Source organism: Vicia villosa, linkage group LG2 (assembly GCF_029867415.1).
Source record: "Vicia villosa cultivar HV-30 ecotype Madison, WI linkage group LG2, Vvil1.0, whole genome shotgun sequence".
In the NCBI taxonomy this organism is placed as follows: domain Eukaryota; kingdom Viridiplantae; phylum Streptophyta; class Magnoliopsida; order Fabales; family Fabaceae; genus Vicia; species Vicia villosa.
The window spans coordinates 191,952,552-191,958,371 of record NC_081181.1 but is presented as its reverse complement, the minus strand read 5'-3'; the positions used below and the strand labels follow the sequence as shown (position 1 = coordinate 191,958,371).

Sequence of the window (5,820 nt, the reverse complement as noted above, 5' to 3'; positions counted from 1 at the left end):
TTAAATAATATTGTATATATTCAATGCATTGAATATGCTTATTTTCTTTATTAGGAATGCTTAACCAGTGCCCCTGGGGCACTCGTTAGCATGACCCAAATTTTATTAGTTTTTTTAAGAGGGCTTTTAGTGTAATTTTCAGGTACTTTTGCTTTTATATATTAATAATAGATAGATTCAGTGTCATACTAAAATTTTGTTTCATCCGAAAATTAATTATAGTGAAATTCTATTTATTTTATTTAATTTATTCTTCTAAATTTCCTAATATTCTTGTCATATACATGTAATAATTAATCATTATTACTTAAATATCAACGCACATTAAAATTATGAAATCAATTCGTATCCTATCTTAATTTAATGTAATATTAAAAAATTTAAAATATTTTTTTTACTATTGATACCAATGGTTATCTATCTATTTAAATTAAAACTCTATGATTATCCTATAAAAGCAAATAAAACTATATTTCTTCCTATTTATCATGAATAATTATCTATCCTTTTAAATTCTTACTATATCATTAATGTCATGTTAATAATTTTAAACACTGTTTTTTTTAATAATAATTATTGATAATCATATATAAAAATTTGAATTCATACAAGTGTCGTATTTTGTGATTATCTAACTAAAAAATGTAAACTCTATTATTTATAATAAATAACTTTTAATGTAATTTAATTCATTATCACTTATGTTTTTTATTCAATATGTTTTTACTTATAAATATTTGTTTCATTTATTTTTTATTAGTAATATAAATAATTAAAAAGAGAAATGCTTATTCTCGCTAAAGATTATTTCCTGACAAACTCGCAAATGTATGCATGCTCTTTTTTAGTTGAAATCTTCATATTACAATTTGATGATACTCACTAATTTTTTTCTTTTAATATTTAAAATAAATTACGAAAGAATACGTTTAGAATTTTATATTTAGAGAGAAGATGGAGTAGATGGAAGCACGTGAAGTCAAGTTTTTGTGGATTAGAACGATGATCTTGTGTTTTAACAATATGGATTATAAAGGCAACATTTAATTAGCCATTACATTTTTATTTATTTAAATAAAATAACTTAACATGCTTTTAGAAACTACATAAAAATAGATGAAGTAGTATCTATTAGGCATATATTCGTAAAAATTCGTGAGATTTGCTATGCGCTATAAATAGCACTGCTCAATTAAAAAATAATATTTTTCTGTGTTACATTTAAGTATATTTATGTTTAAACTTTAAAATAAGGCATATGTTATGCCAATTTCAAGTTTGGATTTGGGTAGGGGTATTTTTTTAAACTTCAAGTATGGAGATGAATGCTATAGTATCATGCCCAAATATTGGACATTCTCATTCATAATATTCACAATAAAAAAAATTTCCCGTTTATAAAAATATATGAATCAACACTTAAAATTGTTATACTAACAATATAATTTTTGTCATTTATAAAAAAATATTGAAAATTTGTATCAACAATACACCTTTTTTTGTTTAAAAAAACATTTGTATTAACCATATATTTTTTTGGGTTTATAAAAATAATTGTTTTAGCAATACACATACATTTTCTGTTTATAAAAATATTTATAACAAAAAAATAGTTAAATTATATTATCTCATTCCCTAAGATTAAAAAAACTAAAATATTTATATCAACAACACACTTTTCCCATTTATAAAAATATTTATATCAATAATTTTTTTTCCTGTTCATAAAAATATTTATATCAAACAAATATTAAAATAATACTATCTCATTCACTAAAATAAATAAAAAAACTAAATTAGCCTTTAAAATCATTAACTCCACAATCAATAAATGACTCTTATGATATTTGATGATAAAAAATTACTAATATTATAATAGACCAAATTAATTGATTATTCTTTACTTATTTCGGTTATTACCTTTTTAGTTAGTGGGTCATGCTAACATGTGCCATAAGGATACTATAATTAGAAAAAGTTAAATATAATTAAATGTAAAGTTATATTTAAACTTTTGATACATTGAATGCACAAGTTCCAAGAAAAAATTTCTATAAATATCTCATTAGCTTGTGCCCTTGGGGCACATGTTAGCTTTTCTCTTAGTTTAATATCATCAATTCAAAAAGATGACAATAATGAGTAATGAGAAGACTTCAATTCATTTAATTAAAATATTCAAATTTGATAATATTTAATTAAATGCTTATTTAAAAATATTATAATGTTTCCCCTGAAAAACAAAAATCATTACTTATTACTTCATTTCTTATAACTTAGTCTCATATTAAAGATTTGTTTCATTCAAAAATTAATTATAGTGAATTATGTTAATTTTTTGATTTAATTTATTTCTCAAAAATTCCTAATATACTTGTCTACATTTACATGTAATAAATTAATCATTGTTATTTAATTAATGCATATTAAAAAAATTGTAATTTTATTATTCATTATTAAAAGTCAATTATTATCTATCAATTCATATCATACCTTAAAATTAATGTCATATAAATAAATTTAGAATATTTTTTTACTATTTATACCAATGGTTATTTATTTATTTAAATTAAAACTCTATGATTTAACGCAAAAAAAAACTCTATTTCTCCCTATCTATCATGAATAATTATCTATCTTTTTTAATTCTTACTTTATCATTAATGTCATATTAATAATTTTAAACACTATTTTTTATTAATTATTATCAATAATTATATAAGTATGAGTTCATACAATACAATTAATGTAAAAATTAATATAACAATAAACTCTATTTGTGAGTGTCGGATTTTGTTAACCATTATATAAGTAAAAAATTTAAAACTATTATTTATTATTTATAATAACTAACTACTTTTAATCCAAATTTTTACTGTAACTAATTTCCAATTCTAACTCTACCTTCATTTTATACTGCATAGTGTCAAAGGTTATATATCGATACAATTCTAACTAAATCAAAACATGCAAAATGATTTTTTTTTTATCATTTCAAATGTGATATCTAAATAGATTTAAATAGATAAATTGATCATTCTAATAAATAAATAAATCTACATATTGTGTTCTTATCAATTATAATTGAATGCCGTATAAGTATTTTAGTTTACATTAGTAATTTAAACATGAAAGTTATAAAAAAATTGTATAGTAGGTGAATTTATATATTTAAGAGAATTAAGAATTCCAATAAAAAGTATAGATGATTTGTACATAAAAAAAAAACATAAAACTAATCAACAACATTGCTAATAACATCCTAGAAAACGCTTTCATATTACTACTTATAACATCCTCAAAAAGCTTTTATAATAGTTGCAAGCTTTTATAATAGTTGCATCAGCGCATCAACGTATGAAATTTGAAATATACACCAATTTTACTTCTACTAAAACTCAAAGTAGCCCTATTCTTCAAATAAAAGAATGATTGATAAAGTCCAAAGCAAACATCTTTACAACCCCATGTTTAATCCTTCAGATTTATTTAAATAAAATTATAAAAAAAAGCATAACACATTTTAACCAAATAGAAAGAATATAGTAACGGAGGACCACATGTATTCTTAAAAATAGATAGATCATTATATCAAATACATGGTGTATTTACCGACATGGTGAATAGATAATGCAAATTCACATTTCAAAAATGTAAGGATAACAATATCTTCACATCGCAAATAATCTAATCACTGCAGAAGACACACGGTGACTGACACGAAAAAGAAGGTCTTGCTAACAAGGGAATCCATCGCCAAATTGCGTTCATGACAGGAGCTATATGGTTATTTCAAACAAATTGTATAAATGATGCTTGCTACAACCTGCACTAAAGATAACGTGAGTTAGCATAATGAGAACGGAATCGAAAACAACACTGAAAAGAAAAAATAATCAGGAACAATATTGAAAATGAAACTAAGAAATAGAAATTATTAGAAAAGATGCTTAAGTTTGTTGGAAAATGAATAGATACATTGCATATGAGCACATGATATGAAACATTTAACATTGAAACTAAAAGATGCAATAAACAGCAGTATAGAAAAATAATTAGTAGGGTTAACATTTTTAATACCTATTTTACCCAAAAGAACATAATCGACCAATAAAAAAAGGTTTTATTGTATTATCACCCCATATGGAAGAAGTCTGAACGGTGTTTTATTCCCTGTAACCATAGCAGGTAATTGATCTGCATCGACTGGTAAAGGCTCATGGCCGGTCAAATCTTATATATATATGGCAAAAGCATGCTGCCGAAACCTAATGCCGCTGTAAAACTAATGCCACAACCAAACAAAACGGCTTAAAGCTATAATGCATTTACTTTTCATAACTAGAGGCGACTAAAATGAATCAAGCAACTTACGAATTAGGTGTCAGGCATAATTTTTTTAAGGCATCATAGATATAGCATTCACATAACAATTTACACCAAGTTTCAATTCCAATTTTAAATAAGAAGGTGGAGACAAATCCAATTGGGTATTCGCTTTTAAATATATAATTCATTGGAAAATACAGAGTTAAATTACAAAATTCAATAGCCCAATTAATCCAATGATATCATTGGAAAATGGTATAGGCGTTAATATTACCATTGTTATTATATCACAAGACAAAATCTCTAAAACAATGTAAAAATGTTGATTAATTTTTAATGATGAGACCTAGGGATTGAAATTTCAATGTCCTGATTAATAAAATCTAGTTATTCGAATTTTTTTAGTGGTAATTCTTTCAATAGTTATTAAATGGGATTGGGAGAAATTAGAAAGCTCCAACTAAATTAATAATTATCGCCACATTGGCTATATGAATTAGTTATAAAGGGTTATAGAAGCAAAAATCAAAATTGATTAGTAGGTTTCTAGGAATATATTACTAAGAACATATTCCTGGAAACCTACTAACGAATTTCAATTCCTGTAATCCTTTAGAACTACTCAATATAGGCAATCATTATCCTTCTAGTTGTATTTCAAAGTTTTATCCCAGTCTATTTATTTACTATCAAAAGAACTCCACCCAAAAGATTCCAAATAATGATTTTATCAACAAAGACATTAAAATTTTAATCATTGGCATATTCTTTCCATTAAAAATCAACAACTTTAGATTGGTTTGGAGATTTTATTTCGTGATCATAACAACTGTAATATCAATGATGGTACCATTTTTCAACGATATTATTGGATTTATTGGCTCTATTGAATTTTGTCTCCTAATAAGGTATTTTTCTATTGAAATAATTCAGTTATTTCTTTAGTTATAGACGTTGCTTCCTTTACTCATGGCTTTTTATTTCATTTCATGCTTCAATATAAGTCCTTAATATCTTTGTAATCAACCTAAAGATTGTTGATAAAGTTATTTGTTTCATGTTTTCACAAATAGTTTGTTATATTCATATTAAAATAAAAATGAAAAATAATCTTTATTAATTTGTATGAATCAAACTTCTTATGTGGAGAGAGATGTCCCATGTAGGATCTTTATTCTTTTAATTTTGCAAACTTCTGGAAATCTTAGATTAATAAGTTAAGAAATGAAGGAGTATAGAGTAAGTAGAGAAAACAAAATAACTTAATAAGAAAAAAAAAAGGGAGAAACAAAATGTTAGATAGATAACAAGATACATAACCTTTTGTCAAAGTCCTGCCGTCGAAAATGAACATCTCTCGGACCATAGAAAAAAAGAAATAAAGTTTATTCTTTCTGTAATTGCATAAAAAACAAAAACAGTAATAATGACCAACTCTATAGAAATCGATTCATTTAAATCCTTAATACAGCTGTAATGAACCTAAAGGTT

At 24.1% G+C, this 5,820-nt stretch overlaps 1 long non-coding RNA gene across 1 annotated transcript; it reads right to left on the bottom strand.

Annotated features, from left to right (window-relative positions):
• Window positions 1–3,563: 3,563 nt before the first annotated feature.
• On the bottom strand, window positions 3,564–5,724 carry LOC131647765 (uncharacterized). The gene is made up of 2 exons (XR_009297949.1): window positions 5,650–5,724; window positions 3,564–3,826 (listed from the first exon to the last, which is right to left on the bottom strand). It is a non-coding gene; the product is annotated as an uncharacterized LOC131647765 (long non-coding RNA).
• Window positions 5,725–5,820: the final 96 nt, after the last annotated feature.